This window comes from Stigmatopora nigra, chromosome 22, assembly GCF_051989575.1.
Source record: "Stigmatopora nigra isolate UIUO_SnigA chromosome 22, RoL_Snig_1.1, whole genome shotgun sequence".
NCBI lineage: Eukaryota > Metazoa > Chordata > Actinopteri > Syngnathiformes > Syngnathidae > Stigmatopora > Stigmatopora nigra.
Genome location: NC_135529.1, coordinates 1,579,653 through 1,605,522, shown reverse-complemented (window position 1 = coordinate 1,605,522; position 25,870 = coordinate 1,579,653). Strand labels below are relative to the sequence as shown.

The 25,870-nt window shown below is 37.2% G+C and overlaps 1 protein-coding gene across 2 annotated transcripts in view; it reads left to right on the top strand.

Annotated features, from left to right (window-relative positions):
* The window catches only part of tspan9a (tetraspanin 9a), a 114,129-nt gene that overhangs the window by 3,478 nt on the left and 84,781 nt on the right, over positions 1 to 25,870 (top strand). For both annotated transcript variants that reach the window (XM_077744820.1, XM_077744821.1), the window contains exon 2: positions 7,694 to 7,752. The gene's annotated coding sequence lies outside the window, so the exon portion shown is untranslated. The remainder of the gene's footprint in view (positions 1 to 7,693; positions 7,753 to 25,870) is intronic.

The following is a 25,870-nucleotide window of genomic DNA, read 5'->3' as shown; positions in this document are numbered from 1 at the left end:
AGATGATTTCTGGGTGATCTGCCATATGGAATCATTGACTTAGTCACCCTGGTTGCTAACAATGATTTTGGACAGCTCTAGCAATATTTATTTCTTTTTCGATGTTGATGTGAGAAAACTTCACATTATGTTCTGACAGAATATCCCTGATGATTTGGATTAAATACAGATTTTTTTTGTTCTTGCAACAGAACAGAAAGAAGGTTTAGGCTTATAGAAATATAATTGAGTATTGTTGAGTAAATATGTACGCCAAAAAGATAAACATTTCAATGCACTGTTAGAGTTATTAATGTCATCATGGCATGATTAGTGTTCATTGGAGTAATAATAGTGTTCGTTGGATATTGCATCACTACAAAAGCAATCATTACTTCATGAGACTGGCAACCAGCTGGGATATGCTGTTGCCTACAGCTAACTGTTGCTTTGCTGTGATCAGTCTATGCGATCTAAAAATGCAGTATTGTGCACAACAGATGAGCTTTTGATTCACTGCGACTGGCCAACATGTTCTAGAGGTGGCATGACCTTCCTCTGCATAACTGCTTAACAGATGGCTACAAATAGGTTCATAATCCATTCATCAGACATCAATCTAGAGGTCTTTGGAGGGAACGGTCGGTCCCCCATTCTGTTGGAATTTGTCAGGTTTAATTTCAAAGGTGTTATATTTTAACTCGGTTGTCTGGCTTCAAAATTAAACTGTGCACAGCAACTTCTTAAAGTTGCTTTGTGTCAAATGAACCAGCAGCGGCAGCTGCTCATTAAATGATACATTGATCTTTTCCACGTGTGCTTCAATTTGGTGTTGAAGGGACTGTTTCAGTTGCCTTGTCTCCCAACTTGGTCGCCTTTTTGTTGTTGTTGCAAGCCTGATGATAATTGACTTCTTTTTTTGGCATTCTAAAGTTAAGTTTGAACCCTGGCACCCTTGCTAGGAAAGCAAAGGAATCGTAATGAAGCTGAATTTGCAAGATTGCTAAAATTATATTTTTGGTTGTTGTTTGTAGTAGTTTTTGATGATGTTGTGGTTCAAAATCCTGAATAAATCTTTTCTCCGCAATTTACAACCATCTTGTTTGCAGGGAAATTTCTAGTTAAAAAGAAACAGATATGGTTGTAAACGAGGGGTTTCCAAACCAGTAAGTGACACTGATTGTAAAACAAAAACTGAATAAAAGCAAAAAGGTTTCTTACTGAAGCCTCTGATTTGTCTATGTGTGGAGATCTTAAAGACTATCTTTCTTCAGAAAGATTATTACTCTTAAGATTAGAAGGAAGCATTGAACCTGCTGTGAGTAAGCAGAAACTAGGACGCCTCATTGGAAAGGCAGAGCTCGCACTGCTTGAGCTCCGTGCCAATGCGCTCATCAAAAGCACCTTTGTAAGTTGAGCCTGCCTCAATTGAACTGTTCAAATGAGATCCTAGCGGCTTTAAATTATTTCTTTTGACCTCGACCCCTTGGATTTTTTTCTATTTTTAGATTCTTCTTTATAGAACTTGTTTTTTTTTAAGTTAGAAAAGACGTCAAATTTATTTCCTGGTGAACCCCATGGAGTGGTTTCATATGGAGACTTGAAATATGTGAGAAAATAGCAGACAACAGCCAAGAATGTGACGCTGGCAGAGCTTAAATTTGAATCAGAGATTTCATCTCAATTTATTTCTTAGTCGAGGTATCGGTAGGTTTCACCATATCTGATTAACAAGGGTACTTTGTTCGAGAAAATGACTCCTACTACTGCTACTAGAGCAGAGGTCCCCAATATAAGCATTACCTGACTGATTGCATTTATAAAACACTGTCCCGTTTAATTGCAATGAAATCCTTCACCCTCTGTGGCCATTTGTGGAATATTATAGAGAGTACTAGTGTTTCAAATTACTTTTTGATGGTTCAAGCTTTAAACTTAGCTTTAACTATTAAATCCCCTAGGAATCTCCCTTTATGAAATATGGCATGTTATTATTTAAGTTCCAAGGGCGCTTGCGTGCTTCTTTTTGAAAATGTGTTTGCGCATAAAATGTTCTATACAATTTATTTCCCCTTTTTTTGTTTTTTTGTTTTTTTAAATATCACCCTCCCCGTTTGTATGCATATGTTTTTCATATGGATTTAAAGCTTTTACCACTCAGGGGAAGTTTGTAAGTGTGTGATGACTGACTTGTTTAGTTCCCTTCAGAAGGCTGCCAGAGAGCCTTTAGCTACTGATATTTATTCCCTCTGACAGTTCATTTAACCTATTTAAAGTTCCCCGCCTCATTTTCACATTAATGTTGAATAGGGTTGGCATTTTGCCTGTCATCGGTCTTGGCATCTTTTCGCATTGGATGTGATGAGAGAATAAATACTTTATGCCAGACATCACCTCCGTCTTCTTATTTATTAGTCATATTGCTTTCGCAGGTGTCATATTTAGAATTCCGACTGACACTGCTGAAAAACAGCCAGTTGTGATTTCAACAATTTCTAGAAGGATTTATACCTTTGACATCTTAGTCTTCCAACCTTCTGGAATAAACTGTCGTTCAAAAAGATAATTTAAAAAGATAATTATTTAATTTTTTTTTAAGAAACTTATTTTCAAATAAATCAGAGCGAAAAGAAGCAGTGGGACTTAACATTTTAAGTCGATCTATTTGTTGTGAAAAGCCAACTATTATGGAATAGAGCACCACAATATTATTTTTATTATAATTGACTTGGAGTTGACATGTCACACTGATGTCAATCCTGGTCATATTGTTAATCACTAAGTGTTAAAATATATTAAATATATTAAAATTATCTTTTAGGTCTTCAGATTTTTTTGTCATTGTATGTTTTTTTTCCTCAGTCAAAGGCAGTTATTGTCTCGATCAATCGACACCGTCTTTCATTGTTGTCACCAAATGAGTTTCTCCAGCCAAGCATGGACACATCAACTTCTACAACACCTTTCAAACCATATAATTCGTAAATCTGTGCCAAAGAGACATTGTATTTTATATATCTTGATGGTGAAAGAAAATTGGCAAGAAAAACATTTGGGGCACTGTTTGCCTTTGGTATAAATGTTTCATTTCATTCAGTTGTGGTCAAAAGTTTACATACACTTGTGAAAAACATAATGCCATGGCTCTGTTGAATTTCCATTTATTTCTACAACTCAGATTTTTCTCTGACAGAGTGATTGGATGTGGCTGTATGTTGACTGTATGTGTCCTGTCCCTTTTGCTCTACTTGCTAAGGTTCCCAACACCACTAAGTGGTGCTTAGTAGGCCCTCTCTACTCCACTACGCTTGTTTGACACGAATGTTCCCACTCTAGACCCCCTTCAATGTGTAAATCGGGTGAAATGAAACCAAACTGCCAATTCCAGTGTGCACGCTTCTTTATCTGAGCCAATATGCCATAGGCAAAATGTAAGATATTTAGAAAAAAGAAATCATTGCCAAAGTGAAGTGTCTTGCACACTTTACAACTATATAGGCATCATCCCATTCAGACTTCAGGCGTACACACGGTGCATATATGGGACATGTGTTTAACACCATCTAAAAGGTGTGAAATAGAAGAAAGACGCAGCTGTTAGATATCTTAATAACCATTAGCATTTTTTAAAACGTTAAATTTAAGGCATGCAGAATGATTTTCTTTAAGATACTAAAAAACAGGTTTTACACTTACTACTACTACATAATACTGGCATATTAAGATGAGGACTGACTGCCATCATATTTGAAATTGCCTCTGTAGCCCAATCAGGACACTTGACATTCGGTACTTGCTCTGCAAGCCTATATTGTGTTTAGCCCACATCCTTTCTAACAAAGTCATCCATTAAAATTTATTCACCAAGTTTATTAACATTGCAGGCAGAATGGTCAAAACAAGAAACAATTCCATTTGGGCTCCTAATAAAGGCAATGATTTGTTAATTGGGTGTCAGTTGAATATCATTGTTCCATTTCTCCAATTTTCCTCTGATTATTTTGCGTCTAGGTCGAATTTTTTTTTCAATCAATAGATACCCTAATGTGTTTCTGAATAAAGATTGCAGTAAATGCTTTACTGTGACATGCCACACAAGAGTTGGCTATATCTCACTAAAGTCGATTATGATTGTAGTTGTTGGTCATTATACACCAATTGAGTCATCTGCACAATCATCAGTTTACTATGCATGCATCGCATTCAAGGGCACAGCGGGCAGGCTGGAGTCCGTCCCAGTTGACGTCGGGCGATAGGCTGACTGCTTTGTATACTGGAATCAAGTCAATTTCACGCCGTGAAGGGGATTTTGCAGCAATTGATCCCACACCAATACATTCCAAATTGACAAGTGCTGGCATGATGCTGGAAAAGATCCATTGACTGTACTAGCTGAGAACTGTCTGAGTTTGTGATTCTGCTTTTGGGGCTGTGACATTACATATTGCTGGTTTGTTTGTACATAAGATGCAAAGTTGGCCAAGTTCAGGAAAAGATAAGACAAATCCAGTTCTATATGTCAGCATGGTTTAATGGTGATAAGGTCTTTAAACACATCTTTGGTATAAGTAAAAAATGAAACCGAGAGCTTTTCTTGTTGGATAGGTTTTCTTTTACCCATGTAGTTTGTAAAGAAACGCACAAAGTCACTTAGCTTTTTGGCCATATTACCTAATTGATCTGACAGATAATGTAGTCATATAGTACCATTCTATGGCTACTTTCTCGTTTCCAAACATTTCTATGTACTGTAAATGGTTGTGGAAGTCATTTGTCTATTTTGTCAATTTTGCATATTACTGACACTGCTTTTGAGTTGTCTAGTTCAAATATTCTGCAAACAAAGACATAGGATTAAACATGGATTGCAATTTTTTTTTGCCCATTACTGTGTATCAACAAGCCTGTTAAGAACGCAGGGCTGGGTATTAGTCTGAATCCCTCAATATTGAAAAATAATCACCATAGAATAAAAAGTGTATCTCGGAACCAATCCCCCGAACTCCAGTTCTTACAGCTTGTCAAGTTAATTCAAGTTGATGGGAGAAAATTATTTAAAACAGAAGGAGCAGACTATTTGTAGAATCAGTACCAGGTGTCTGAGTGTTTATTTTTTTAATAGTTGCTAATATAATTCTGTAGTTAAATAAAAATTGTGCAGATATTGCCTTGCTATATTGTTGTTTTGACAGATTTGTTTTCTGGAGGTAATGTGAATTGACCCCCATTGTGACTGTTTAGGTCAAGCATCTTAAAAGATCTATCACAGGCACATGTGAAGAAATATCCCCCTTTAAAATGTCCAAAGAGAAAGTTGATACAGATGCTGTTAGTGGATGCCATCAAAGTGATTGATCTTCTCAATGTTTTTATGTGCATGAAATGATGTACCTCTTCTTATTTATGGTGGATTTAAAAGGAAAGTTTTCAAACTGGGAAAGTGTGTCCTTTCTGGCTTAATGGCTAGAAATGTAGAACAGAGGCTGGATGTACAAATGAATTGATGGGTGGATAGATGGAAATGGCCCCAATTATGTACACAGTTTATCTATGTACATTTTGCATTTGTATGTAAAAGTTGGGTTGCAAAGGATTTGTAAATAATGTCAATTTCTGTCATTTCGAGGTACTTTTTCCACTCCAATTTGAAGCATGCGCCTTGCAGTCCAGTGTGGCTTTATAGTTATCTAGTATATATGAAGGATTATCAGAGACCTGTCTTTCAGTGTGAATATATCTGCAGTTTATTGTCCATTTTTATTTTTCTATGAACAAATATTATAGATACTAAATTACATTAGTTTGTATTTGTGGGAAATACATTTAAAAAAAAGTGTAATAATATTTTATTCTTCTATCAAATTAATACTTCTGTGTTTAAAAAAAAAAAGATGATTATTTCTTTATGGCCAAAATCCTAATGACGGATGGATAACTTTATTCATCCCGTATTCGGGAAACAGCAAAAGCAAGAATACAGTAAAGTCCCAGCATTTAAACGCATTCCATATATATGTCACAATATCCTTAGAGTTTATAAGAATTTTTATCGTTATGATTCACAGATGTTTAACTAGGGCTAAAGCTAAGATTTTGAAGCCAGATTCAGTTATTTATAGGTTTGCTCTTACACTCTCTCAGTAAGATACTTTACTCCACACAAGTTAAGTCATGCTTGATGTATACACTTATGTAAAGATTTAGATCCTGTAAATTCATCAGATCAGTTCTTCTTAAATCTTTCTACAACAAATACTCAAAAATAAAATACTATGAACATCAAGCTGAAGGGTATTTACAAAGTGCGCTACTTAAACTCGTACAACCACTTTTTCCACATTGTAAAAAAGCAGTGGGGATTTGTGTTGATGTCAGTGAAATAATTCACTAAGTCATTTTTTTACGTGTATATATAGGTAAAGTATTAGAGTACATAGTATTTGTTTTAAATTGGAAGGAGCATTTGAAAGTTGGGATTCTAAAGCTCAGGGCAAAATTATACAAAGGTGGATCAAGTTCCAAACATTTTTCTCCTTTTATACCAACTTCTTTGAGGCTTTTTCTGCCCGAAGAGGTACAGTAAGTCTTCTCCAGGTATGTTGGGTCTATGTATTTCCATTTTTGAAAGAAATGGAAATGTTAAATATTCAAAGGGTGAAACCCAAAAGAATTCTGAGCCAATACACTGTACTGCCTGTTGATCTTCCATTTTAGGTTAAATGAGGGAGAACATTTATAAATAAATGCCACTTCTCAAACTGACATTTGCTTTTTTTTTTCCCCGCTTCCAATTTTCACGGCAGCTTTCCTCATTTTTTGATTCATCTTCATATATTTTTATGTCACCATTTCCACTCATCTGTTTCTAGCTTTAAAATATTTACCTATACCCCTGCTTTTTGATTTTGGTTACATCATTTGCTGGCTGCACTCACCAAAATTTTATTTAGTGGAAAACTCCTTCAGCTGGTCAGTGATTCTGCTACTGCTACTTTTGAAGCAGCTGAGTATACAGAATACTATACTGTGTGCAATTTTATCATTAACCTCTAGTTAAAAAAATAGCAACCATATACCACATATAGGGAGTGCTTCAAAATATGCAATACGCATTATCGGTGTCAACAAATTCAAACCCAATGATGTTTTTCAACGTCCTATTGGGAAAAAAGAAAGATGCACAGAACCATACATACATATAGAATAATTTTTACAAGTACATAACAATGGGAAGTAAGTCAAACCAGTCTTTAATGAGTTGTAGCCTTTTATAGTGTATATTTAAAATGTTGTGCATCTGCAATTTCATCAGTAGCAACCTACTAATCCCATAAAATGCATTTTATTACTCTGCTTTGCTCAACAATAAGTTTGTGTAACAGACTAATAGAATGTTTGCGTTATAGTTGTGTGTATGTGGGTGTGCACGCTTGTTGTGTATCTGTGTGAGAGAGCGAGAAAGATAAGAAGGCGAACATATGTGGAGCATAAGTGAATCTGTTCAATGCATAATGTCACGTTCAGAGACACTTCTATACACATGTGATTTGTCTTTCATTTAGTTTTCTTACACCAGCGCTGTGGGACAATCAGCTCCTTGAAAATCCACTTTAAGAATTATGACATCAGTCTTCTGTAACCCTTTTTTAAATTAGCGGTAGAGCAAAATTGGAGGACTGGTCTTAGTCTCTGTTTTTCTTCTTCTGTTTGACAGGTCGTTGAGGGTGATTCCTAGTAGGACTGTTTCCTCCGTTTCCAACTGCGTGCAAGCAGGTGAGGAATTTTTCCACTCTGCTTATGTTAGAATCCACTCATTCAGTAATTCTTCCTAATTCTGTTCCTCCTTTTTAAATGTTGAAAGTAATTGCTTCCACCAAGAAGATGCAATACAATTGATTGAATATTATTGAAACCATACTGGGATAATAATTTATTGAACAATTTGGTTATATGATGTTGATATACTTGGGCTGCTGTTGACAGCGATAGACGATGGTCATTCAGTGCCACCCAATCCATATTTAGTTTTTATTTACATTTAATTCATCTTTTACACTGAACCGCTTTAAAACTGTATATACTTTCAGTTTTTTTTAAAATTAGATGAATCCATAGCCATGGTTAAAGTTATTGTTTTACAAATTTTACTATTGTGGTGGAAGAAGAAAAATCATAAAGCTGCACCAAGAGCATTTTGACTATGTTTGGGACTTAAAAATAGTACACACAATTGCACCATTGGGAATATGAAATATTTTATAAATAAAAATACCTAAATTTAATGACAACTGCAATACAATCATCAAATCAGTGTGTTTAAAAAAAACACTATCGGTCTATATGTCTGTCTACTTATTTTACTAAAGTAACACTTTTAACATTCCCTGTGTTTATACTGTATATTATTAATTTAAACCTTGACAGGTTTTGTTTTGTTTAATTTCCCTGTTGTGTTGTAGTAAAGGCTTTATGCTTTATCCTGGGGTTTGTGCCAACTAGCGGCAATTTAAAGACACGCCATGGGCTTCAAATCATCTGATCTTGATTATCTACCAATAAAACATCATCCCTTGCCCCTTTTTTACTCCCCCGATTTTCATTCATTTATTATTATTTTTTTTAAAGAAAACATTCCAAAATAAGCTATATCAAACGCTGAGTTATCTGAAGGGCTGATTTGAATTCTTCAATGGACCAATTAGGCAGGTATAAAATTAAATTAAAATTAGTACTGTAGATGATGCTCTCAAGGGTATTTATGAAGACAGAGAAACCCTTGGGAGTTTCTGAGTTGAAAGCAGTGTTGTTTAAAGGGGTTGGTGGTTGAGAGTGGCTCTTAATCAGTATTACTGGTAACACACAAGCCCCAAAATCCCCACGAATGTTGTGCCAAAGCTTTTTCAATGGCAAGGTTGGGGGGCTGACTGGTTTCTATGCAACTGCTGCCACTAGGCGTCAGTGTAAACACACGACTAAAAGGAAGACTGCAGTAACATTGCGAATTACAAGTGCCTATACTTCTGCTCAGTTATTTTTTTCCCAAGCTTATAATCCTGTGTTGAATTTTCCCTGCTTATGCAAACTTCATAAATCGGTGCTTGCCCCTGCGACTAAGCGGAGCAAGATGTCTTTTCAAAAGCAATCCTAAACAACGACATTCACTGTGTCAGTCTAATTCAGGCTCAATGGTGACAACTTTTACGCATAGTAATGAGAAGAACGTTTTTGTATAATGTCCTCGTGCTGCTGAAAGAGACACACTGAGCTATCAACATGAGATCTGACCTAATGTGGCAGGAGTAAAGATTTGTCAACCCTGTCCTCCTCCTTCTCCTCCTCTCTTCCGACACTGACAGCAATTCTTCACCCCGGGTATTGATCCTCATTTGGCTCGGATTCTTGCTTTCCCTACCCTCTATGTAATGACCGTGATCAGTCTCAGGGCATCTGTTAATGACCCTCTCTCTTTGGGTACGTGTAAAGAGAGGAAGTACATGACAGGCAAGGTTAGGTGAACATGCTTGGCATGAGGAGGCCGCCAAATGGAATGCTTGGGCAGGAAGTGCTGTGACAGCCGCAAATGCTTTGTGGTCAAACTTCACATGACTATCTGCATGCAGGCAAGCGGAAGGGTAATAGAATCCCGCTATGATGCATGTGAATAGTGTGCATAGGATAAATTTAGCCATGGCCTCAAGCAGGCTGATCCTCGGGCCAGTGGATACTATTGGGACAATTTAGACTACCCTGCAATCCCAATAGGAATCCACTTTTCTACTAACACAAGGTGATTTGCCAATTGGAGAGAAACACAACGAGCAATGGCGGTAGTTGCAATCACCCACTCTTTCATGCCTTTCATCTATCTGGCATCACTTTTGTTAACAAGTTTGACGCTTTTGAAAGCAATAGATGTTCAATCCGTTTGAATTGGGAAGGCAGTGGATGAAGCCATTTCGGTGCCATTGTGTGTCTACCACCGGGGATGGCAGTGGATTAGTTTCCATGCGGTATGTCAAAAAAATGTTGGAACTGGAGCCAAAGAGTATATATTTCAAGCCCAAATGAAAATCAAGTTAGTTCCTTCACTTTATTCTTGCTTTTTCTCCCCCACCAAGTTCATTTTGACAAACACACACACACACACACACACATATATATACTTTTCTTCTATTGCTCCCATTGGTAGTGTTTGCTGTTGACAGTCGCTAACTGTGAGTGATTAGATAAAAAATCAGAAATTATCATAATTTGTACTGGACGTCTTGGTTTCGTCTTTGGTTTGATCTTTTTATGGTTGCACAGTACAACTTGCAAACAGCCAGTGTGTGAGTTCTCAATTCCTGAGAAAAAATCTCTACCATCTGTGAACGCCAACAAGGTTTGTAAAGGCTGAAATGGCTGAAATACTGGAATGTCACTTGATTCTGTGAAGCACAGATAGGCCTAGGAAAAACATAGAAGCTTAAAAAACATTGCTTTATTATTCAACATAAAGGTCATGTTTTGTTTGTTGTCAAATTAAAGGTGGTGGGAAGTTCTTCTCACCAGTCAATAATCAGGGTTTTTTTTTCTTCCCATCAAAAATCTCTTGTCACCTTGTTGATAATTGCAAGTTTATGGTTGTACTCTAGTTGCATTTTTGCAAATGAGGGAGAGAGCTTTTTGCACACACATTGCCCATCTGTGCAAATTGTTGTGGTACTTAGTATTCTGACATTCAAAACGGATTGTGCATTGTCCTTAAAAAAGAAGAAAAATAAATAATTCAATGTCTTCTTATTTGTGTATTCAGCGAGCATCATAATACATGCAGAGTCTGGTTTAAACTCAATATGTGTGCCATTTGTGTGAGTGGATACATTCTCAACAATTATCTCAATTTTTTTTGTTCTGTTTCTAATTTGCCTTTTGGCATGGCTTATATTTATCTCTGTGATCTCAACTTTTATTCAATATTTTCCAAGCCTCACAAACAATAACTGCATCTGGCTCTGAGTCCAGTTTTCATCCTTATTGTATGATAGCTGAGGGACTATATTTTCCCTTTAGGACATCACACAATGAATTGCAAATTCACTGTGGGCACCTGCCCTTAAAAATATATATATTTTGTTGTTGTAGTTTTTCTTGATCAATCTGGCACCAGTCATCCAATGGCAAATGCAAACATTATTATCATTAGTATTATTTTTAACGACAAGCTGCTGTGAACTACAGCACGCCTCTGAATGGAGTTTATCCATGGAACTATAATAATAACAATAATAAAGATTTTATTCAGCTCCTGCTAGCAGCAGTCCTTTCTACTTTTTGTATTCATATAATAACCATTGATATTCTTCATTGACCTGTGTACTCCTTTTCTTTGCATTGTCCAAGGGAAGCTGCTTACTTATTTTTTGTTCAAAATGACAGTAAAGGAATGCTGATTTCGATTGTGTTTCTCTTATTGTAATGCATGTTCAGGAAATGTGTGATCGGAATACATTTTTTTTGTCTTGAATCATAGCCAGACCAAAAGACATCTTTATTGTTGTATTTAATAGTATGTACATGCATGCAAGCAGATGGCATCTCCATGATGACAATGTGTTAAGGGGCTGCTATACGAGTCTCGCAAAGCATTTTTCAGCCAAAAAAGGTAGTTTTTTTTCAATAATATGAGGAGCAGGGGTCCCGAAAGAAACCTTTGTTCTATGTGGACATTTCCGTTGATCGTTTCCCCCTTGATTTTTGGCAGAGATTTTTCTCCCGTATTGATGAAAGATGACTCAGAATGGTTTTCTATAAAAAAGTTGTGTGTACTGTGCCAATGTTCTTATTGGTGAAGCAGCACAATGGAAAAAAAGGCGAGTGTGTGCCATCAAGGTCAAATGATCGTGGTTAGAATCTTCAATTGAACATCTGTATCACATACAACTGTAGCATTCCTTATTCCAAAAACATGTTATACAGTTTCATTTTCAGTTCTCTCAGTTAGGTAAGGTAAGGTTCTTGCTAAACCCCCATTGCTTCCTCTACATAATCAGTATCAGCTGTTGTCTCCTGCTACAACAAAAGACAATGCCGGATTCTTAGAATAACCTCTTGTCTAGACTAAGTGTCCCTTGCCTCTTTGTCATTTTAGATCTGTCACAGGTGTTTTTTTTTTGTTTTTAGTCTTTTGTCCACCGTCTTCTTGTAAAGGGTCCCTGTTCACCACTTACTCAGTTCACAGGTGGTCCCTTTGTAGTGACGGGTGGTCCCATTGTAGTGATGATTTTAAACAGTCAGGTTGGATACATTTCATGACATTGGTCGGGCATAAAAAAGCTGCCTGTGCATATCAGGTATTTATCACAATTATTGACAACTGCTCGATGCTTCAGCTTTGGATAAACAATGATACTTAAAAAAAAAAAAAAAACTTTCTGAAATGTTGCATTTCAAACCAGTATTGAAACAATTGGTTCATGAAAAAAAATAGGTAGATTCATGAATTAAGAAAATATTTGAATTTTGCAGCTGCGGTAAGCTTTCACCGCTGTGGTTTGTCATAAATGTCAGAGATACATAAACGTAACTGCATACTTAAAACAAGATGAGGAAATAGGTCTTAATTTAAAACAGATTATTATGTACATCATGACCTCATATGAGTTCATTGTTATTTTTTCAGTTTTTGTTTAACTCCCTTCCGACTATTGACATTCATAGAAATGAATTGGCTATCCATCCCCGTCAATGACTTTAAAGAACAGTAAGGCTGCGATATTGAAAGGGAAAACTTTGTGGTTTATCTTAAAAATATCTTTTTTTTCACCAGTACTGAAACATTTCACTCTTTTTGGAAACACAAAATGGCTCGGTTGAAATGTTAGATTTCTCATTTCGATTTGAGTTGCTATAGACTGTTTGGCCTTCTCGAAAGATTGCGAATCAATATGGCCAACGTTAAATGCTTGTGTAGATGTGGAGAAGGAGGTCTGATGTCCTATGTTTTTCAGAGATGTTGAGTGAAGGCCTGCAATTGATGGAGAACTGGAGCAATCCTGACATCTTGAATGTGTTTTTTCAGCATGCACGCTCTGTCATCTTTACACTGTTGTCATGCTTGTCTTGGCAGGAGTCGGTTTGTCGCTGCAGAGGCACGCCAGTTGTACCTCCTGTGAGACTGATTTTGCACAGGTGGTGGTCTTTTGTATGCTTAACTGCAATCGCCTGCCATCTGGAGTCACTATTGTCAATGCTACACCCCTTCCTCCCACTGAGATTTATGTTTTGTATAGAATTGGCCGCCAAATTTGTCAGGTCATCCAAGTACAAGTCATGACCTTCAAGTCATCTATACTTTTTGTTGGAATGATCACTCAGTCATAGTTTCCGTATCAAAGCTGGACAACACAGAATTATGCTGGACACATAAAGCATGAGAATAAATGCTGATGGCCACATCTGGGTGGAAGTCCGGTGTTACACTGCATTGTGTTGGACTTTTCTTACTGATTGTGGTCACCAAGATACAGTTTGGGTAAACATTGGTCTGAGGCCACCGACAACTCATTTATCACATCCTAATACTGGGGTGAGATACTGTGTGCAGGTAATACCTTGACTCTCCTTCAAGACTCCCGCCTACAACTTGAATCATTGTTTGTAATTACACTGGGTAACTTCGAAATGGCTAACATAGCAGTGTTATAATTAGCGGACCATATTAAAATCTGAACCATGAAGCATGTCATTAAAAATCATCTGCAGCAAGCCACCTCCGCCTTGCTGAATGAAAAAAGCTCAAAGGGGTTTATCCTTTCATTACCTTAATCCTTTATATTGACCTGCTTCCCTGGCACGAACCCTTGAAGTCTTAGAGGGGTGAGAATCGGCAGCCTCACCGATATGGATCCATATCGGTGAGGCTGCCCAATTGACTTATAGACTTACAATAAGTCACTATTTGTTGAGACAGGATCAAAGCCACATTATATAGTCCCATGAAGGCCATAATTGGGGGATTTGTAAGATGCATCCAGACGTCTTGTCTGTCAAAATAATGATAAATGAGAACACCATTGGAATTGTTCCCTCTCTCTCTCTCTTGTTACTCGGGCTCCTCCTCTCTCTGGTTACTCATAGCTAAGCAAAATGATGAGCAGCAGAGTGGAGAACAGGTGGCGAGAGACTGTGTGGGTTTTCCTTGAAAGTGACATAACGCCCTGAAGCCTCTGGAGTGGGCAAAGCTGTTATATACGTTGCCATCTCTGTTGAATGATCATGAGTAGATTTCGGTCCTCAAATACTGCAATCTCACAAGGAGAGACCTATTAAAAAATACTTATATATTATTCATAAAGATGTGCATTTCCTCAGATACGGCAATGCGGTTTGTTTTCCAATTAACAGATCACCACCTCTTCTGCCACGGCAGCCTCCACACCTTTGTTTTAAAACAGTGTAGGGAGTGTTCTTGACACATTGAATTGGCAGCATTTCTTCTCGTTGGTGTCAACTGGCCTGAAAAGAAGAGGAGCATAAATAGGGAGGCTCGGGTGAACTTTTATGCACCTAAGCAGGAACGAAGATTTCGAGATGCAACATTCCCCAGACCTACTTTCATTGATAGGCCAACAGTGGCACAGCATGGCTTTAGCCAAAGTAATATTCTTTGTGTTCTTTGTCTTTCTTTGCATCTGCAGATCGTAATGTATATTAGAAGATGCACAGTGGTTAAGACCGACTGGTTGCCAGGTCAATTGACTATTGCCTTCAGTTGCCTAGTTGTGAAAGTTGGACAATAAAAAACATTTGAATTTGCTGTGTTGATTAGTACTTTGACAAAACTGCACTCTGAAGAATCATGTAAAGCACTTGATATAGTGATAGATGTGTACTACCTCAGTAATGTTTGAACTGGCTCCACAGAATTCCTCTGTAACACTCTTATAATGTGGTGAGGTTTGAGTATCTTTTTTCTTTAATGTCTTTGCTTGACAGTTTCTAATATATTCTGTAGTACATTAAGAGACGGAGTTATAAAAGCCATTTTTACTAATGATGTTTTCCAATCACAAGCAGTTCTATTTCATCTTCTCTGCACGGTTCCCACTTTTCATTTAGCAAACACCCCTTGCTCATCTCTCTCTTCATTTTCCTCCGTTTGAAGTAGCATCATATATTTTGCCTCGGAACAGAACACGTGGGAGACAGATGAGATAATGGGATCATTATTATCTTTAAATCCAATACCGTTGACATAAATGTGTATGAATTATTTCAGCATGAACCGCACATGGATGTCGTTCAATTAACTTTATCATTTATCAAGATTAAATTTTTACACCTTTCTTAACAAGTGGCAAAAACATTTCATTAAAAAATAGCCTTTGCAAGGTTGAACATTCTCACAAAATGGTCCTTATTTAGTTTGATGGCAATTGTGTAAAAACCTTTCATGGGAGATTTTTTCACTATTTAAAAGAGAAAAAACAGAAACTTGATCATCTTAATCTGAAAAATTGAAAGTTTTGCTAAATAATGGAGGTTCTGAAGCATGTTGTACCATGTGGAGCTCTGTAGCTCTAAACTTCGCCAAGAGATGATTTGAAGCCATCTGTGATGACACTTAGTCAACATGCATTGAACACTCACCCCCCCTAAAATCCTTTGTGTGCAGTTTCATGTCAGATGTGTGTGTCTGTTGTTGCATACAAATGTATGCATTTAGTTTAGTGGTTCCACATAGATGCCCTAGATGTTTTATGCCCTTAACGCGGATGAACAATCTCTTGCTTATTGGACACTGCAGCTTCTTCTGTCTATATTTTGGATCCGTAAGCAAAAGTCTTCAAAGACAAGGGAAAAAGATTAAGAGCTACATTGTTTGTGCCTATCTTGCCAGCGTGGAAGATGTGTTATCCTTTGTTATTTTTCTTATGAAATGGAGTATTGCTTTGACCGGGCCGTTCAATGAAAAAACAAGCAATCAGATTCCGGCCTGATAACAAGAAACTTAATGGCTACACTATTTCTGTATTCATCTGCTTGATGTCAAGGTTTAATGGTTACAGTTAAGAAAATGGAAGCTGCGAACCATCAGCAACTGTAAGGGAATATGCAATTCTTATACATTATGTGTAGTTGTATCAACTGTTATATTGATTTTGTTACCACCAGCTCTTACAAAATGCTGCATTATAGTTGAGTCATAGAACCATATGGTGGATAAGTTAGTCCTACAGCTTCATACATATTTCCACAAAGACTGAGTAATTCTAAATTGTACTCACTTTAAAGTGCCATATTTGTATTTTTTGACAGTTTCATTGTGTTTGCAATCTCACACAATGTTCTGTGTCCATCTCTTTAGTTTCTTCCAAATGCATAAACTTCTTGGGGAGGTAGGGAGCTGACCTTGGGCTCAAAGTAAACTTAGATCTAACCACAAACCAGACGGTCATATAATGATATTTAAAGCCCCTGTGGAAACAAAGACCCATCAGTGTCATTGTGACACTGGCAATAGTTTATATTTTCCGCTTCTCTCATCAAGGATCATCTTAAAAAGTCATATTTCAAATGCCCAGGATTATTCACATTCTGGTTTTACGCAATAAATAAAATATAATTAAAATAAATGTAGCTGTACTGCTCCCGGCAACAATGAAACTTGGTTTCTCATCTTCATTGCTGTATTCAGGGGATAATCAAAGTCTGCTGCAAAATATTTTGTCCTCAAAAAGATTGAGATGGCAATCATTTAACATTTAACGATCTGTTTGCCTTCTTAATTTCAAATCAGAACCTGGCTGCAGGGTGCACACTCCACTCTTAATGTAGCAATATAATTTGTTTCTACCATCCTTTTTTCCAATACACTGTAATCATTGAAAGCACAAGTGTTCTTCAGAGCTTGTCTGTAGTTTCTTCCTACTTTTCTTGTGATACCCATCTGTCCAGCAGACACCCACTTTTTATTCTGCTACCAATCTTGCAAAAAAAAAAAAAAATTCTGAAATGAGCAAAAAGTAGGAAATAAAAACATTGTGTCTGTATGAATTGCTTTCAATCAGTCTGTTTCCTTTGGAACAATACTATAATTTTCCCGCTGTCTAAGAATTTTTTTAATAGTGTCATATTTTGTTATTTAATTTAGTACTTTGGCCAGTTATTAGATCTCATCTTATCTCATTCTCTGAACCACTTTATCCACATTGGGGTGGCGAGGGGTGCCGGAGCTTATCCCAGCCGATTCCAGACGGACAACCATGCACTGTCACGCCCATACCTAGGAGCAATTTAGAGTGTCCAATCAGTCTACCATGCATGTTTTTGGAATGTGGGAGGAAACCGGAGCACCTGGAGGAAACCCACGCAGGTGAACGTGAACTGGATTTGAACCCTTACATACATATGCAAAATATAGGCGCTACAATATGCCAGTTAACCTGTCATGTTTTTGAAATAGGCAGTAAAATCTCTTCTCTTGACGGCATTCCCACCCATGATGTTGAGTGTTAGACTCTGAAGTGCCGCAGATTAATGGCAGCGTGTGACATGACAGCAGGGCTGATGAGATGGTGTCCAACCATCGTAAATCTGCTCCACTGGAACACCATGCATGGACCTTGGCTTAGGGCCGACTCCTGAAACCTTTCTTATACGGCGGCTGAAAGTCTGCGTGTGTGTGCAAGCAATCATACAAAACATATGGGCTTCTCTGACAGAATTGTCAACAGCTGACATGTTATGACATTAGATATATATATTTTTTCTCTTAATTTTAGAAATAACAGCTTTGCATTGTTTACTATGACACTCTAAAAAGCTCAATTTCCTCTCTATAGTGCTTCAAATTGAAGATGTACTCTGTACTCGAGGCCTGTAGTCACACATGCCCCCCCCTCAAACCAACCCTCCTCCTCTATCTGACAAGCAATTTCCTGGTCAAAGCCAGCCATGGAATTCAAACACTTACGAATTCTCTGCAGAAATTTCAGGCGCTTGTCTTTTAACTGAGCAATGTCACCCTGTGTGGACCCCTGGCTCAACTTCCACTCACATCGGCTGCTAGCGAGAAATTACAAAGCAATTGACTGCAATAACTTCTTTAGCCTTGACTATTTGTGGCAAAATAACATGCAGCGTTTGGAAAGCCATGAGATGGAAATGTGTAATTGAACATCAACACCGTTGACATCTTTATTTATTTCTTTTTTTGATACTCCCTACAATGTCAGTTCAAGTGTAGTGTCTTGGCTGCATGTAGATTGCAGAAGTTCGAGCATCCACTTCTCCACTCTTTGCAAGGAGATCTGTTTTGACTTCTTTTTGGCATCACTGGCTCAATCTAGCTGCTGCCTGCTTTAATAAATGGCCCGAAGAAGCACCATGGGTTGAGAGCCAATAACAACGACAACAGCGTGTATACTCCCTAAAAGTTCATTTTGATTTTCTTCAAAGCAAAACAACTACTTATTTACTTGGTATTTTTAAAAGAGGCTTCTTTGCCAAAGCGTTCTTGGCTTGTCCTGAGTTGATATGATTTTAGTTTGATCAGATTCTGTAATAAATTCTACTAGGGTACTAGGTCACATACACAAGGAAACTGAAAACAAATTTATGGGATTAGCTCCCACTTTGAAGTTATAACGAATTCCACCGGTCTGGCGAGACATTCTAGATTTTCTTTTTCTTTTGGAGTTTCCCATTCAAGTAGAAGATCATTTGGGTCATCGTAAACTTCGCTAAAACTATCTTTTTTGTAGCGATTTTTGTTCGGGTAATCTCCAGTTTATTTCAAAGGGGGTTAAGAATTTTTAATAGCCCTACCCATTTCTATTGAGTCGACTGCTGTCAACGCCAAAGAAGGTGTTAAAATCATATATTTGTTTCAATTGCTGGTTGATGAAATGGAAGTGTGACCCAAAGTTTTATTTGTTGTCATTCTCACATTTTTAAATTCCAACAATTTTATTATATGCACTCCCAAATATTTGCTTATATGAACCCCATTTACACTTTGACAAATTGCCTTACTCTCTACACTAAAGAAACACAATTAACACTCGCCAGTGGATTTCTTTAGACCTTTTACCAAAAAAGCAAAGCATGACTTTGCTTTCCTGTGAAAACCCACAGCCATGATTGCCCCAGAGGAAAAATATCAGGATTGTTTATTTTTGTAGCTAAATGTCAGATAGCCAATGTGATTTTTTTTCTTTACAGGGGAGTTCAAAAAGATTGAACTGATTTCATTCGTCAATATTAAGGGAAAGCAACAGAAAATTCAGCCAAATAGTAATCTTACCGTAAACTTATGTTTCTTTTATTTCACAGTGTTTGTTTGGTAACAAAAATGTTATATGTAGTATATTCAATAATGAATATGAGCCGCCTGATGTAGTGGTTGACTTAATTGACTTTAGTTCGGGAAGGTATGGGCTCGATTCCCACAGGTAGCGGTATGATTGTGAGTGCGAATGACCCCCTGTCTCTGCCGTATGGCTGACTGGCGACCAGTCCAAGTTGTAGTCTGCCCTTCGCTTGAAGTCAGCTGTGATAGGCTCCAGCAACCCTTACGAGGATACGAGGTACGGGTACGAGATGAATGAATGAACAATAAATACTTTACAGCTATACCTCTCATATTTTTGTATTCAGGTATTTTTTTATCCCCTTAGGCAGTATCACACAGTTCCCGTTTCGTGCCCCACACTCACACAATTGTGCATTTATCCATGCCAAAACATGTTTATGCTTGCCATATTTCACAATAACTACAGATTTTGCTGCAAACCATCAGTCTGGGAGAGTTTACTTCTCTTTTGTGATGATCCCCATGGACCCCAAAGCTATGTACGTATACTGGTATTTGAAGGTTTTTATATCTGGCAAAAGAACTCATGGGATTGTGTGTGAATGAATGCTATTATGTGGACACCCGAAATGCTGAGTGGGTTCTAAATGTCCGCAGTGTAAAACAGAATGTCACGTATGGCCCACCAGATAATTAGCTTTCATCATTGCAGCTGCAGTAGCATATAAGGGGCACATGCAGGAGCACATTCTCGCATTCGCACCTGCGCTGTATGAGAAGAAGGCCACAGATGTTAAATATAGTTCACAGGGCTGAGCGATCACATACGATTGAAATTATTTCTGTTTATAGCTGTAGGAACAGCTTAATGGATAGACCTACGCTAGAGCTTTCCTGCATTGAACAAAGTCTGATGACCAGAAACCAAACATTTATTCTATGAGCGTGATTTGATAGTTTCGTAATGTTGTGCTAAGTGAGTAATACCTTACATCCTTGTTTGTCACAGTTTAGAGTTATTTCTTATTTTTGAAGGGCTGCATGCCCCTGGGGAATGACGAGAAGCACATAATGAGAAGTAATTATGTAGCACATTTCTCTTATTACATTGGATGGCTGCCAATTAATGGTGTGTTCTGCCTTGTGCCTATTGTTGGCCTGAGATAGGCTCCAGCACCCCCAGGACCTATGTTTGATTAAGCGGTATGGAAAATGAATGAATAAATGGATTTGTCTTATGATATAAAATAGTGATTTTTGAATTCATTTTCTACTAATTGAAGCCACGTGAGCCAAGTGTCAATGATTTGTTTGCTCTGCTTTCATTGAGTCCAGTGATTGCTATTCTTTGTATTGATTAATAAATTTGTCTTGTTATTCTTTGCCCAATTTAGTTCTCTATATTATCAGTACTTCCAAATAAACCTGGGGAGCTGACTCTTTTATGGAAGAAAAAGAACTTCCACAATATATTGCGTTAGTGATTGACATGGCTACCATAGATATGAAGTACAGATGAATACCATTGCCAAACAGTTGCAGCCTGTCTAATGCCACATGGAACAATCATTGTCCTTCACCTGAGCTCTTGCAACAGGGAGAGGCAACTTTAAGCCACCATACATCACAATAAAATGGAAATGAAAGCCCTGAGTGCGCACTCGTAAGTCATCCAGTGGGGAGAAAAGTGACCCCTCTTGTATGAGATTGAGGTGCTAAATCAGCCCGCAGACACCTCCAGCTCCCCTCATCTAAGTCGCTCCTGGAGAAACATCATTCATGCTCGAGAGCAGGAGCAAGGTGCTGATATTTTGTGTGTTCTACCATGACTAAGTGGTGCAATGAGACTGCATGTCTTTCTTGTTGACTTGTCTTTAAATGTTTAATACAACAACTCACGAGTTGTGCCCTGGAATGCAGGTGTTTTAAAGTTTTGATGTTGACCTGGACATCTTGCACCATGTTGTTATCATGGCTGGAGTCATACACAAATAATTTATCAGTTTCGTATTTTGTCGTAAATAGTAAATTGTATAAGTTAATTATAAAAAGTATTTAATGCTGGTGGGTTTAGAGTTGCATTTATTGGTTTCATTTCATTTGTTAGTCACTGTCTTGTTGTTTTTGGTAACCCTCTCCCTCGGTCATCATTTGAATGACAATCTGTTCTCAATTCATTTTACCTGGTGTTACATTTTATGATCAGTCACTCATATTTGTCTAACTCTGTTTGAGGTTTTATTACAGCTTTCAATGCTTGTCAACTTCAGTCTCAAATAACTAATATGTAAGCCATGACAATACCAAGGTTTCTGATTTACAGTATATGCAAAACAAGAGATTAGAGTTGTCAAACTCAAGTCCTTGGGTCTCATCCAGCTTGCCACAAAAGCAAGTAATGCATGTCTGCTTTGTTTGTTGGCAAAATATGTGGAGAAATGTCTTCAATTTTAATACGGTGGTGGTGTTGCCTTTTGTTGTTGTTGTTGTTCCAAAATTCCAAAAATATATCTCTACCTAAGAATGTCTCTACAGACAAAATATTCATGTTACAAGGCTTCAACCGGAAACCTTTTCTCCTGATATGAAAGAAATTCCAAGTTATGAAACGGGAAATTTAATAAGCCCTTGTAGCAATCAGGATTTCATTTTAAAATTGCCGTAACCGAGTTGCTCTCCTTTTGCCTATTAGTGGGGTAATGGCCACCGGAGAAATATGAATGTGACCACCTGAACAAAAGCCCACTTTCCAGGCACTTTTTGATTTTTTTTCCTGGACTATGTTAGAGCCGTTCCAGCTGGTGGTGAGTTCCTGATTTGTCGTCTTGGCATTTTCTCTTTACGTGGATGTCTTTGTATGTTTACTCAGCTGCCAAACATTTGCCTCCATCTCCGTCACATAACTCACTGGCCCATCCAAGCCTATACAAAATCTCTTTGCATGAAATTAATTGAAATTCTCAACAACTAATTTTATTATCTTTTTCACTTTTTTTGTGTTTTGCACCTATTTTGGCCATTATATTGGGGACCCTAGAACAGGGAACGTAGGTTATGCATGTAAATTATGTCTCTACTTGAAGAAAATTCAAGTTACAAAATCACTTTTGGAATAAGTTTTGTAATTCTATTTATCACTGTAAATTGATCAAGAGTGGAACAAACCTTTCTGTAATCAAGGAATTCAATTATTCAGTTATTTGCACAAAAAAAATATCACGGGTCAGTGAGGCATACCTGTGTGTCCACAATAATAATGTAAGACCTCTCAGGCAAAACTCAAATGTGGTCCGCCACAAGCATGAGTATTGAAATCATATTTTAAGATTTACAACATGTCCACTCAGATCACATGGTGAATTTTATCATTCAGCAACATTACACCTGCTATTAGTAATCTTTACACGATTGCATCATGGAAAAAGTCTGCACCAAGAGGGTCTTTAAAATCCAATCCTTCGTAAGCCTCTGTTTTAGATTGAATTTAGAAGATCCAATGTCCTTCTTTTCTTTAGTCATCATCATCATCATCATCAAAAAAATAAAACTTTATAAGATAACCATTTTTACTGATGTTCACATACACAATTCAATGTCACATATTAACATTGTTTGATCCCACATGGTAAGCATGAGAGTGATTTTTTTTGTTCATGAATAAGTCATCGTATGAAAATCACTGGGGCTCTACTCGATACCACCGTTCAAGGTGAAAGCAAAACGTAGCTGAGCTATAGATAATGCGCCTTTTCCGCAAAGCTAGCCAGAACGACCAGACTCTCTAATGGCGCCTGTGGTAGTTAAAGCTCTGTTAGAGTGTTTTGTGATGGAGGAATGTATGACAGCAGAGCAGCAGTGAGTGACACCACATTACTGCTTGTGCGGGTTATATCTGACAGGTTGGTCCCATGGGATCTATCATTTAACAAACTCACACTACGGTTTAGCTCCAACAACCAAAAAGTGTCTGTCTTTCGTTGCTCATGTTGTGAAACTACCTTTTTTGTTTCCCATTGATGGTGATAGATGTCCTATCCAACATTATCTGGCACTGCTGCAGTTAATGTTTCCTATCCATATGAATGAATTCAAATGGACTAGACATATCTCACCATCAATAGCAGCCATTGAGTTAAATGTGAATTCCTTCCAATTACAAACTACCAATGTCTACTAAACCTAAATTAAATCAAATAAATAGGGAATATACCGTTCTTGGTGCATTCTGATGATGCCACTATGCTTGCCACTTTTGAAATTTCTTAAGAGTTTACATCTAAGAAATCATTCTTTCTTATACTCCTACGCCTTAACCTCATGGGCAAAATGTACCATACAACATCAGTGATTGCCTATCTTATTTTTTTGTATTAGATTCACAATTTATTTTATGTATGTTCTTTTTAATTTCAACACCATGATAATTGAGCAATTCCTTCATTTAAACTAAGCTTGTATATGATATAGTTTATTTTTTCTTGATGTCGCACTCCAACTGCATTTTAATTAAGATAAAAATGGCCTGCTACAATTTAGAAGAAATAATGGAATGGCGCAAAGTGCTGAGTGTGGAATTATTCCAGATCATTGTTTTCATGGAGATTGAGTGTTCTTTCTCATTCTTTGTTGTTAATCACTCGTAAAGCATAGCAATCCGCTATGAAGACAATTAGACCAGTGTTTCCCAACCAGCGGCACACTGGTGTGCCGTGAGTGATGCTCAGGTGTGCCGCGGGAAATTACAAGAAGTCATACATCCTAATAATCCAAGAGAGAAATCTAAATATTTTAGAGATTAAAATCGAACTATCATGAGGGCAAAATTGAATTATGAAATCATATATTGTACTATAAAATATTAAAACCGTAATATTGTATATTATATCATATTTTAAAGTAATTTTGTTGCTTATTTTTATGTCAAGTAAACCAGAAGCTCTTTGGTTCCCCGGGCTTCAATTTTTGTCGACGTTTAATCTGTTTGAGAACAAAACGGTTCTTCTCATAATGTTAGGTGGTTGAAGTAATATTACAAGATTGAAGTCATTTTCCTCTTTTCACATTACAAAACGTTGTAAAACTTTGATGAGAACGACTTTATAATGTTAACATAGACGACATGGTTTTCAATTATAAGATTTTCAGATAGTGGTGTGCCTTGAGATTTTTTTAATGCAAAAATTGTGCTGCAGCTCAAAAAAGGTTTGGGAAACACTGAATTAGACAATGGTGATGTGATGCACCAGCAAAATGCAAAATTCTGTCTGCTTGTTTGGCGATAATAAGATCATAGTGTACAACAGACTGCAATGCGGTGTGCCTGTGTATTTGTATAATTGCACTTTTAAAAAATATATATTATACAAGTTGTTGACCTGACCTGATGATCATGACATGATGATTCTCCCATTTCAACTTGGCTTAAAAGAACCACACGCACCACTGACCACCAGAAACCATGGCTCTATAATTGGTTATTGATTGACTAAGCAATGGCAGTGGCATAAAATAAGATACTTTAGTTGAGAGAGTGGTGGTTGACAACTTGTGTGTGAGGTGTCCGCATTGAATGTGGGTTTGTTTTTATATACATGCAATCATCTCATACTTTCCAAAACTGGTGGTGCAATACGTTATGGGTGGAATGGTGGAAATACGACAAACCGTGTGCGGTTTGTTTATTTGTTTAGGTCAATACACACTGCTTCTGCTGGCACAAATACTGTGAATGTGCGAAGATGCATTCAATTTATCTTGGGAAATTATATGCACTTGTCATGGAATTGGGTTCTGCACAATAGTCTTCTCTGTGCCAATAAATAATTCAATGCTGAATGTGTCCTACTCACATGTTTCTCTCAAGATAAAATTGTATAATAAATGGCTTCTCTCACAAAAATGTAACAAAGAGTTGCTTTTGACCAAATGCAGATGGAAAACATTATGATCATGGTTTACTTTGAATTATTGCACGCAGCGTTTAAATGTGCAAAGTGAGATTTCCTTTTTCTCCACAGGAGTGTAATGCGATCCTTATTTCTAGCCAAATGTTATGCTGAAGATCTCACAAAAATTTGGTTTCTGGGTATGATGACAATTAGGCTTTTGTTGTTTGTCGAGTCAATGATGATGATGATGGCAAAGCCTATGTCCGATTATTATTAAAAGGCCATATTTACATATTCCTTCTTTATATTTTTTTCAGTCTAGGTACTAGATTTTGCGCTCAGTATCTCTATTATACTTCTCTATAATAGCCCTACATCTTTTTGTGTAATTACGGTACTTGAAAAGGAAGTAGAGATCAGGGCTATGCAAGGGGGATTCAATCCTTTTCCACTAAGCATTATAGCTGAACAGGATATACACCCGTGAAATAGTGTTATCATTTCTATTTCAGCTTATTTTTCCATGAAATTAAATGATTTTAAAATCGAGGATCTTGCTTTCAATAAAGGTCAGTGGATGTGCAGTATTTATTTTTCAGCCTTGTCTGAGGTCTCGTTTCCAATTTGGCTACAAGGGACAGACAATATTTTATCTTTATCATGTGCATCCTTTCAAAAGCAATTTTGTCTCATAAAATGAGAAACA